Source organism: Felis catus, chromosome E2 (genome assembly GCF_018350175.1).
Source record: "Felis catus isolate Fca126 chromosome E2, F.catus_Fca126_mat1.0, whole genome shotgun sequence".
Lineage (NCBI taxonomy): Eukaryota > Metazoa > Chordata > Mammalia > Carnivora > Felidae > Felis > Felis catus.
Genome location: NC_058382.1, coordinates 15,786,661 through 15,798,672, shown reverse-complemented (window position 1 = coordinate 15,798,672; position 12,012 = coordinate 15,786,661). Strand labels below are relative to the sequence as shown.

Sequence of the window (12,012 nt, the reverse complement as noted above, 5' to 3'; positions counted from 1 at the left end):
CTGTGTCTGCTAAGTTGAACTTCTGGGCCCTCTCAAAGACGATTTCTGTTAACCACTTCTTCCTGTGTATGGATCACACTTTACTATTTCTTTGTGTGTCACAATTTTTTTAGGTCATACATTTTAGCAACTCTGGATTCAGGTCCTGTCCTTCCTAGGTCTTTGTTGTTGATATATATTTTTTAAGGTTTTGCTTTTAAATCACTTTCCTGGGCCAATTCTTTGGCCTCTGCTGCCTCTCTCTCCTCATGCTTCTGCTATTTTCTTAAAAAAAAAAAAAATTCTTGTCTTAACTTTAAGCATAAGTTACTAGGGGTTGCCTTTGGTTCAGTATGGTTTAATGGTCAGCTAGTGCTTGGTCAGAGGTTGTGCTGAAAAAAAAAAAAAAATAAGGCTTCCACTCTTGGCCAGTGGATGGGTGTGTGGGTTGGGGAATATTTTTAAGTTCAAGCAATTTATGAATCTGCCCCAGCTATTGCTTTCTGCTTGGCTATGTGGTGTCTTTTCTGCATATTCTTAAAGCCTCATGTTGCACCAGGTATATGTGGATAGCTAGGGCCCTCTCTAGTCTCTCCAGAACTTGTGTGCAGCCTTGTATGTATATGCATTCTTCAGATCAGCAGGGATGCAGGGGAGCTTACTAAGACCCACTATGGCTGGCTTGTTCTGTGGATCTGTTCAATTCTGGCTTGTCTGTCTATAGGTCTGCTCCTTGCTCCCACCAGATTGTAACCACAGTCTAGCTGTGATCGTGGTCTTTCCCATTTGTTTGCCACTGAGATTGCTGCTATTTCAGCAATCTCAGCGGGGCTTTTCCTTGCTCTGCTTGGAGTCAGTCAACCCCTACCCCCCTGCCCCCCAGCAGTGAAGTTTTCATGGCTTGCTCTGCTTTGGTCCGATTGTAGCTCCGACTCTAGCACTGCTGGAGTGTGTGATGGGAGCCTGTGATGGGACATGTGACGATCATGTGATAGAAACAAGCTAAGTTAAATACCACATACCTACACTGTGCATACTCGGAAGTTCAACAGTTTCCCTTGAATAATGTTTCTCGGGTTATTGTACACCTTTGATTTCTAGAGTCCTCAGATGGCTGTATTTAACACTTCAGTTTTATTTTTGGATTTTAGAAGAAACAATTTTCTGAGCTCCTCATTTCATCATTCCAGAGGTCTGGTTGGCAGTTTTGACTTTTGATTTTCTGTTTATCTTAAGACATACCCAGAGGTATTTACAAATTTTCAAATTTCAAATGCAAAACCTGGCTTTACTTTGTGATCTGTTGGGGAACTTTAAAAATTGTTTTTGGGGGGCACCTGGTGGCTCAGTTGGTTAAGCATCTGACTCTTGATTTCGACTCAGGTCATGATCTCACAGTTTGTGAGGTTGAGCCCCACGTTGGGTTCTGCACTGATAGCATGGAGCTTGCTTGGGATTTTCTCTCTCTCCCTCTCTCTCTGCCCCTCCTGCTTGGGTTCTCTCTCTCTCTCTCTTTCTTTCTCTCTCTCAGAATAAATAAACATTTAAAAAAACCTGTTTTTGTATTTTACTTTTTATTCTTTCTTACAAACAGTTGCAAACACAAGATATAGAGCAACATATATTATCTAATCATGACCAGTCTTATCTCATTTATATTCTGAATTCACCTTCCCCCTGCCGCCCCGCCTGTTATTTCAAAGCACACACTATATACATCATCTCCTTTCACCCACCAGTATTTCAGCATGTAGTTCTAAAAGGAGGTCTTTCTTTTTCTTTTTTATAAAATTTTTAAATGTTTATTTATTTTTGAGAGAGAGCATGGGCGCATGAGCATGGGAGGGGCAGAGAGGGGGGGACAGAGGATCCGAAGCAGGCTCTGTGCTGACAACAGCCCAAATGCAGGGCTCGAACTCACGAACCATGAGACCATGACCTGAGCCTAAGTCAGACACTTAACCAACTGAACCACCCAGATGCCTGGAGAAGGTCTCTTTTTAAAAAACGTAACCACAATACCATTATTATCGCTAAAACAGTAGTAACTCCTGAGTAACATCAGGTAGAGTTGGGGAACTTTGAAAAATAAGATTCCCGGTCCAGTGAGATAAGACTCGGTGGGGGAAGGTCCAGGCTTCAGGATAGGTTAAACTCTCCAGGTAATTGTGACATGCAGCCGAAGTTGTGAACCATTCTTAGATTTCTCGTTAATCCTTTCCCAAAATTGTTCTTCCTTGATAGTTTAAATGCATTAGAGTCAGAGTATTGTGATAGGAGAGATTCTCTTTTGGAGAATTTAAGGTTTTTTTTTTTTCTTTCTTTTCCTAACATAGAATCAGTTTTTATGAACATTCAATGGATATTTTATAAAGACTGAATCTCATCTGCGTTCTGGTAAAAGAGTTTTATATAAACCTTTAAAACCAAGTTGCTAGTTTGTGTTATTTGAATTTCTCTAGCCTTATTTTTGGCCAGCTTTATCTGTTACTCTCCTAAAAGAAGTGTGTTCTCGCAATGATTATGATTTTGCCAGTTCTTATACTTCTAAATGTTTTAAACATTTAATTTCCTTCATAACTTTTTGCCATGTAGAGTGAAGGAAAACAGCAGACTGTCTCCCTGCCGCCACCCGTCCCGCCAGCTCTTGCATTTTCCAGTCCTTAGTTGCACTTGGAATGTTTTCTGATGTTGGTGTCATCAGCTGTGTTGAGTTGACATCAAATGCCATTTCAGCCCTTCTGTCACAGGCCCTGTCTCTGCAGGGTTCATGTCAGGGACCCAGCCTTCAGCTGTGTCTTCAGTACAGCAGGACGTTGCCGCCTCCTGCCCACCCTCAGAAACACCTGCTGCATTTCTGATCATTGTGTGTGGTAGGCACTTTGGGGAAATACGCATATTAGAAGTGGCAAGCTGTGATTGAACACATGATTTTGCATGGCCCGGGTGTGTACTGGGCTAGTTCTCTACCCACTCCGTTAGTACCATTTGGTCTAGACACAGAGTCCCCCCCACTTCCCGGCTGTGTGATCCATGGCTCACTGTTTTTCCCAAAGGAAGTGCTAATAATTCATTTTGAATTCCTCTTGGGTTTTAATCCTTGGTCCAGAAACGATCTCTTTGAAGAAATGTTCCTCGGGAGGGAGAATCAGCCTTGCAGGGAGCTGGCAGGCAGCTGGAAGGGAGCTGCCCTTCCCAGCTTGCCCCAGTGGCCATGGGCTTCTGCCAGTCACATGTGCCACCTGCTTGAGCTCAACAAGGGATGCTTTGCAGTGACTTGCTCAAGACGACAAGGACAGGTTTGGACAGAGCTCCCTTTCCTTAAGGGAGAGTGACGGGGCCTTGATTTCGTGAGGGCTGGAGGGATGTCATTTGACCAGCTCAGAGTGGTGGGTCGTGGACTCCTGATCTGGGATTCAGGAGCATTCCTGTGTCTTCTGGATGACTTCTGCCACAGGCCTAACTCCCTGTGTGTTGCCCATCAGACGCCAACTCTGTTCTCCAGTCTGCTGCAGGAGGGAGAGGCCGGATCATGTCGTGCCAGCCATTCGGGGTGGGGAAGTGGTTTTGATTTGCCTCCACCCTCCTCTCCAGTGTTTTCTAATGCTCAGAATACTGGCCAGGATTGTCTTGCTTCTGTGTGGCCTCCAGAGACTTGCACCTCTGCAGCCATTCTTGTTTGTTCTCTTCACCTGCCAAGCAGTCGGGGGTCGGGGGTGGGGCAGGTGTCAGTCGTGCAGATGAAAAACAGGGAGGGCTCAGGACTTTTCTATATCCCAGGGTTGAGGGCAGAGCCGTTCCCACAAGGCCAGAGGAGCAAGCACAGTGGTTGGAAACATGGCTTCCCAAGGTGGACAGACCTGGGACTTAACACTGCTTACTGGGGAATTGGCTGCAGGTTACCATGCCCTTCTGGGCCTCAGTTTCCTCTTTGCAGTATTAGTTTCCCGGGGCTGCCATAACCAAGTACTAGAGACTGGGTGGCTCAAACAGCAGAAATTAATTGTCCCGTTGTTCTAGAGGCTGCAAATTAGAGATAAAGGTGTCAACAGGGCTGATTCCTTTTGAGGCTCATGAGGAAGAATCTTACTTCTAGTTTCTGGTGGTTTGCTGATAGTATTTGGCAATCCTTGGCTTCTGCTGCATCACCTTAATCTCTGCCTTTATCTTCACCTTGTGTTCTCTCTGTGTATGTCTGTGTCCAAATTTCCCCTTCTTGTAAGAACACTAGACATATTGGATTGGGGTTACACCCAGTGTAACCTCATTCTAACTTAACCAGCTACATCTGCAGCAACCCTATCTCCAAATAAGGTCAGATTCTAAAGTACTGAAGGTTAAGACTTCAACACATAAATTTGAGAGGGACATAATTCAGCCTATCGCATTGGTCATACTGCCCATGCACCAGGGCTGTTGGGTTATTAGCTCATACCAATAAAGCACTTAGCTCCGTTCCTGTCACATAGTAATTGCTCAGTAATGTTAGTCTTATTGAGGGGCTTTGATGACCTCCTCTCTCGATGGGACCGTTGCCATACCTCCTGATTGACTCACTGCTTCTGTTCAAGCCTCTTCCGTTCCATTCTCCAGAGATAGAAATGAAGTCCTATCATAGCCCATTCGTAAACACTCCAGTGATTTCCCATGTCTAGCAGTCAGGATCTTAGGGCTACAGGGAACAGAAAACCCAACCCAAACTGGTTTAAGGAAATTGAGAGATTATTGGCTTAACATAATTGAAGTCCAGGGGTAATCTGGTTTAGGTACAGCTTGATCCAGAGTTCAGATAATGTTATTACCAATACTGAGGTTTTTTTTCTCCTTGATCTCTCAGATGGTTCCTCTGAGCTGTTTTTACTCATAACATTTAGGGCACCAAATGTGTGGGGTTTTTCCTCATACCAACCGATTCTCCAACTCTCCAGATGCCAACTGGGTATGTTGCCATTCAATTCATTTCTGACACTAACTACCCAGAGTTAGCACAGACCCTGCAGGTTAAGGGCTCAGTCCCACAAGACTGCCCCCACTTCAGACACCAGTAGAAAATTCCAGATTGCCACCTGTACTTCTGACCAACTGGCTGTAAATTGGGGTTCCAATAACCCCCTTCTCGGGTTTGATGATTTGCTGATAGAATGGCTCACAGAACTTAGGAAGACACTTTTCTTACATTTCCTGGTTTATTACAAAGGTTGTGACTAAGGAACAGGCAAATGGAAGAGATGCATAGGACAAGATCCAGGGGAAGAGGCACAGGGCTTCCATGACCATTTCAGGCACACCACCTCCCATGTGTTCACCCACCTGGGAGCTCTCCAAACCTGGTGTTGAGGGGCTTTTATGGAGGTTTCATTATGTAGGTACTGTTGATTAAATCACTGAACGGGGATGGTTAGCTCTATCTCCAGCCCATCTCCCTTCCTGTAGGTTGAGGGATGGGTGGGACTGCCAGTTCCAACCCTTTCACCATGCCTTGATCTTTCTAGTGACCAGCCCCTTTCCTGAAGCTATCTAGGGGCCTCTCAGCCAAGGGTGGCTTTATTAGCATAAATGCAGGTGTGGTTGAAAGGGGCTTGTTAGGAATAACACAAGATGTTCCCATCACCCCTGTCATTCAAGAAATTCTAACGATTTTAGGGGCACCTGTGTGACTCAATCGGTTAAGCGTCCAACTTTGGCTCAGGTCATGATCTCACAGTTCGTGAATTCGAGCCCTCCATCGGACAATGTGCTGACACCTCAGAGCCTAGAGCCTGCTTCAGGTTCTGTGTCTCTGCCCCTCCCCTGCTTGTGCTCTGTCTTTGTCTCTCAAAAATAAACAAACATTAAAAAAGAATTAAAAAAATACATATATAAAAAAAGAAACGTTAAGGATTTTAGAAGCTTTGTGTCAGCCACCAGGGACAAAGACCAACTATATATTTATCACAGTTCTGGTCTCAAGTTGGTTGTTCTCTGATAGTTACAAGATGATTGCAACAAATCTCAGTCTCAGCCTTGAATTATGAGGCTCAAGTCCAGTGGAAAAAGAGAATGAAAGACCTTTCTCGTAGGACCTTCTCCAAAAGTTCTTAAATTCACTGTGTGTCGGCTTAGGTCACGTGCCGCAACCATTACCATTGCCACGACCGGGGGAAGACAGGATGCCTTCGTGGGCTTTGTTAGGCCGGGGTCAGGGCTGGAGCTCCCTGGATATCTATCTCGTGGCCTGAAAGTGGGGGCTGTCTAGACTCCAAGTGAAAATAGCGTGCTTTGTAGGAAGAAGTCCTTGTTGTGGCCTACACGTGCACCATGATGCGGCCCCTGCCAGTCTCGCTCACGGCGCAGCAGCCAGGCTTTCGTGTAGTTTCTCAAACAAGCCAAGCTGTTTTCCTACCTCAGAGCCTTGGTATGTGCTCTCCTCTGACCTTAAAATGCTCTCTGCCTGTTGGCTTGTCACCTGGCCTTGTCCTTCTTTGTTTATTTTTTTTTAAGTTTCTTTATTTATTTTGAGAGAGAGAGAGCATGCATGCACACACATGAGCGTGAGCAGGGAAGGGGCAGAGACAAAGAGAATCCCAAGCAGGCTCAGTGCTGTCCACGCAAAGCCTGTCATGAGGTTTGATCACATGAACCGTGAGATCACCACCTAAACTGAAATCAGGAGTCAGCTGCTTAACTGACTGAGCCACTCAGGCACCCCTGGTCTTGTCCTTCTTATCCCTCAGATCGCATCCTAAATGTCAAGTCTTCTAAAAGGCCCTCCTGGACCATCCTGAATCTAAACTAGGGCCCCTGTTATTCTCACCTGGCAAGCCTTCAGAGAAGTTATCGTATTTAATTATACATCATGTTTACCTTTACATGTTTAATGTCTGTCTTCCCCACAGGAAGGTCAAGCCCAGGCCTATTTATATTCCCTCCCATTGCGTCCCCGATACAGAATAGGTGCTCAAAAAAACCCCAAAAAAACAAAAAAACAAAAAGGTTTATTAAATGAATGTGGTTGGGGCGCCTGGGTGGCGCAGTCGGTTAAGCGTCCGACTTCAGCCAGGTCACGATCTCGCGGTCCGTGAGTTCGAGCCCCGCGTCGGGCTCTGGGCTGATGGCTCGGAGCCTGGAGCCTGTTTCCGATTCTGTGTCTCCCTCTCTCTCTGCCCCTCCCCCGTTCATGCGCTGTCTCTCTCTGTCCCAAAAATAAATAAAAACGTTGAAAAAAAAAAATGAATGTGGTTGAATTGGAATGGTTTACTCATTTAAAATTACTGCTAGCCTGTCACTGAACTGGAGCAGGGAATAATGACTAGCCGGAAGTATTAAAAACCTGAAGGGGAAGTTTTACTAGTTGATTAACTGAAATGCATGCTTCAGCCATATTTTTGTAGGCCTGTTGGCAGTAATGATGCCCAGAACTTCCTTTTAGAGCCTTGGGCCCAGTTGACCTCTCACCTACATCTCCTAACAATGAAAACTTCACGTTCACTGGAGTATGACAGTTAACACATGTTTTTAATTAGTCTGTTAGTCATCTTATATCTGAGGAGGCCAGGGAGTGGAAAGCTAAGGTCAAGTGTTTTGACCATGCTGCTTACACTTCAGAATCTCTGCGAGGAGATTCTTGTCAAGGATGGAAGCCTTGTTCCAGGTCACCCCCTTCTCTCCTAAAGCCACAGTCAGCCTCTTAGTGCAGAGTGAAGAGGTCACCAATTTTCTTCCCTGGCAGAAGGCAGGTGTGGGAACGCTCAAGGATGTGGGGGTGTATCTTATGGAAGAGTTAATTTGGGCAGTCATCAGGTAAAGCAGAAATACTGTAGAGTGAGACCACCTTTAACCTTTCCTTAAGATGTCGAGCATTAGTAAAATAATAGATTTGGCTGCTGTAACAGACCCAGAATAGTAGTGGTGTAAATGAGAGAGCAGTTAATTTGTTGCTCGTGAAACAGTTTGAGAGTGAGCAGCCCGGGGCTGACACGGCGGCTTCGCAGTGTTGGGGGCTTGCCAGTTTGTCACTCCCCATTCCCGGGATGTTGCCCTCATCTGCGTGGTCCAGGATGACTCCCCACCGTCATGGGCATTCCAGCCCAGGGGAAGGGAGGATGTGAGAGAAGACAGAGCCTCCTTTAGTCTTAAGGCAGGACATTTTTTTTTTTTTTTTACCTAAAATTCATACAAAATTTACCCTTTTGAGTGTACAATTCAGTAGTTCTCAGTGTATTCACAAGGTTGTGCCCTATCATCACAATCAAATTGCAGAACGTTTTCATTACCCCCCAAAGAAACCCAGAACCTATTCACTCCCCCTTTCCCCCTCCTCCCAACCCCTGGCAACCACTAATCTACTTTCTGTCTCCATGGATTTGCCTGTTCTGGACCTTTCATGTAAACTGAATAATGCAATATCAGGCCTTTTGTGTCTGGCTTCTTTCACTCAGCATAATGATGGCCAGTACTTCATTTCTTTCTATGGCTGAGCATTCCTTTGTAGGGGTGTACCACATTTTGCTTCTCCATTCATCAGCTGATGGACCTTTGGATTATTTCCGCTTTTTGGCTCTTCTGAATGAAGTGTGAACTTTCATTTATGTATAAATTTTTATGTGAACGTATTCTTCTGTTTTCTTAGATGTATACCTAAAAGTGGAATTGATGGGCCATGTGGTGACTATGTTTTAACTTTTTGAAGAACAAGGCAGAGGTTCTTAATGTTGGTGTGCCAGGGACTTTCTGACATCTACTTCTCAAAAGTGAAAGTAAAGAGGTCATCTCCATCTACCCCTCTAAATTACCGGAGTTCAGTTCCTGAATTCTACCACGCTTCAAAGGGGTGACCAGAAGTCATACACACCTCTTCCACTCCCATCTCATTGGCCTGAATTTGGTCAGGTGACCAAATTGCTGCAAGGGAGGCTGGGAACTATAGTCTTCATTCACATCAGCCATGTGCCTGGCTAAATGCAGGAGTTCAGTTATTAAAGGGAAAGGGAGAATGGGTATTGGGAGAAGAAGTCAATATTACACTATACCCCATGCAGCCAGTTTCTTTCTGAGGTCTGTTCTTTCTTCTGAGAAGCACCTGCCAAAGGAGTTTGCCTTTAGAGGCCACGTTGTATGAAAAATGTGCTTTTTGAAACACTAGATGCTACTCAGAGGGGCAAGCTGCTCCATGATGAACTGAGCTTGCCTGAGGGAAAACATATGCTTGACTCTCATCTCACATTCACACCAGAACAAATGCTCATGAAGTGGAATAGTGGACATCTGTGCTATTTAAATTATTTGTCCTTTTTTAGGGGGTGAGAGGATTGAGGGGGTCAGGTGCATCATTGAATATGTGTGAGGTAAACATTTGATGCAACCTCTTTGTACCTTTTTGCTGTGCCATAGATGTGTGGTTGGCTTCTCAAATGACCAAATGTTGGTATTGTATTGGAATGCTTGATTCTAAGTGTCAGAACTCATCTTAGATCACCCAAGGCAGATGGGGACTGATTTATCAGCTCAGAATCCAAGAAAGTTAGCAACAAAGAGAGTGGGCAGCTTGGGGGTACAGAGGTAGGAAATTGCAGGACACGTATGGCCCATTGGCAAAGTGACCTCCCCATGGTCTTGGTTGTAGGGGTTGAAGAGCAGTGATACTGATGATAATAATGGTAACAGCTGGTCTTTATTGATCACTTACTGTATACCTGGCAGGGTGCATGGATGAATTCATTTTACAGCAACCTTGAGAGCTGGACCCTGCTGTGTCACCATTTTCCTGATGCACAGGGATTAATTGACCCGCTCAAGATCATGTTTGTTTATTTGTGGTAGAGGTAGGATTTGTCCCCAGAGGGTCCACTTGTGGCCTGTGCTTTTAATTTACCTTAGGAGGAAGGAGAGGGGGAAGGTAAAGTGCAGGAGTAGAGGCTTGAAATTCTGGACAGAAGAATGTGTGTTTACTTTCATGCCTTTGTTTCCCCAGTATTTATTTTTAATGATGACTTTTGAGTTTCCATAATTGTGCCATCGCAGTGGTACATCTCCCCCCTCCTTAGCGCCACCATGTAAAAGCTCAAGTGACTACTGATCTCTTTCTCTATCAATTCTAGGCCAGCCCTCAGCCTGGTTTCAGGTTTTAAGAGCCAGTGTTTTACTGTCCTAGTTTTAAACATGAATTTTTAAAAAAAAGCAGTTGATTTGTTACTAAGCACATATTTACGGCGCGTACCAGGTGCCGGGGACACACAGGTACATCATTAAGCAAGTCCTTGCCCTCATGAAATTGACGATCTGGAAGGGAGGCAGAGGATTTAGACACTAAACAAATAACTTCACACACATTGATTGCCACCGTGATAAATACCATAAAGTGGAAATATAGGGAATTTGGAGGGCGTATTAATGTGTGGAGCAAAGGGCCAGACCCGGGGGTCGGGGAAGGTGGCGAGGGGGCTTCGTGAGAAGGTGTGTGTCTGTGCAGAGCCCTGAGGCCGAGAGGGCAGCATCTGGGCAGAGGGGAAGCAGACCACCTCCAGGGTGAAGTTGAAAGGCCTAAGTACTGGTCGTAACCTGCCAACTCCCACTGGACTCTGAGGAGAATGCCTGCTGTCAAGGCTCCGCCCACCCCCTCCCCCCCCACCCCCCACTCCCCCAGCAAGTCGGTTTCCTCATCTTTAAGATGGGAGCAGCGACTTTGGTCATGGTGTCCACTGCGTTGGTTCCTGTGAGGGGTAATTGAATATTGTAGACAAGACCTCTAGAGCTGCTCCAGGCATGCAGCAGGGGCTCTGTGGGTATTAAGTGATTAAACCTTTTATGTTGTGGGACTTAAAAACAGCTAATAGAAAACCAGAATCCAAGTTAGGAAAGTGCTTGACAGGTGGGCTACCAGACATGGTGTGGGGGTGTGAGACGCAACCACTGGATACCACCCCCCGGGAGGCATTCAGAAATGTGTGGAGCCGTTTGGTCTCACGGTAACATGGGGGCCAAGAATGTTAAATTTCCTGCGATGCAGAAGACTGATGTCGTAGCGCAGGATTGTTCCACCCAAAGTGCCGGCAGTGGTCCTCTGGGGACGGCATCCACTAACGTAGCTCTTTTGCTCTCCCTCCTGCTCCTGTTGGATTTCCTTCCCTACATGGAAATATGGCTGCGTGTGTAGGTGCAGGCTGCCCGTGAATGCCCCGGCCACCAGTTCCACCTCCTACAATGTTCACAAGCTGCCCCCACCCTGTGGCACTGGGAAGCAGTGCCGGCTCACTGGCAGGTGTGAAACCAAGTAAATAGTCCTGGTTTATCAGTCAGGGTTCTTGGGTTGCAGGCAATAGAAACCAGCCTGGACACGTGCACTAGAAGTAAGACTGGGGTCAGGCAGCCCTGGGGCATCTTGAGGCAGGTATTCGGGGCCACGTCTTCAGGGCTGTCCTGGCAGAGGAGGAGGCGGTGAGGTGGCAGTGAAGACTGTAGCTGGCGTGAATCCCAACCTCACTGCTGCTTCACAAGTTTCCCAGTCTTTCTGTGCCTCGGTTTGTCAGCTGAAAGGGATAAACGTAGAGTTCCTGCGAGGACCCTGTAAGGTGACACTTGGGACTTTTAAAACAGTGCTGAGTAGAGTATGTGGCTAGATAAAAGCCACTATTTTTATTTTATTCCTGTTATTATTATCATTATTTTGTTATTTGTGTCGTGAGTACGTTATTAGTAGCATTAGTGTTATTTTTATCAGCAGCTTGGAATTCACATTCCTGAGGAAGAGCAGCTGATTGGCCCAGCTTGGATCATGTGGCTGGGCGGGGCCTGTGATTCGCCATGCTGGCTGCCCACTGCCCTACCCCCAGGCCCCTGGTTACTTGCCTGTTTTGTGCCATGGCCTGTGCTGAGCACAGAGGACACAGAGGAGACAGTGGTAACACAAGGTATCTTCCTGACAGGTCTCGAAGTTCAGAGGGAAAGAGCTGGAGAATGAGGATCCTGGTTAAGACCAAGTGCCTAGAACAACACTTGGTCCTTAGGAGGTCAGTAAATAGTTCTTTTTTTGTTTTAAGTTTATTTATTTATTTATTT

At 45.9% G+C, this 12,012-nt stretch overlaps 1 protein-coding gene across 7 annotated transcripts in view; it reads left to right on the top strand.

The window, feature by feature from the left end:
• The window catches only part of SIPA1L3 (signal induced proliferation associated 1 like 3), a 239,418-nt gene that overhangs the window by 41,470 nt on the left and 185,936 nt on the right, over positions 1 to 12,012 (top strand). For 2 of the 7 annotated variants that reach the window (XM_023245056.2, XM_045046368.1), the window contains exon 2: positions 11,880 to 11,963. The exons of the other annotated variants lie outside the window; for them this stretch is intronic. The gene's annotated coding sequence lies outside the window, so the exon portion shown is untranslated. The remainder of the gene's footprint in view (positions 1 to 11,879; positions 11,964 to 12,012) is intronic. 7 annotated transcript variants of the gene reach the window in all.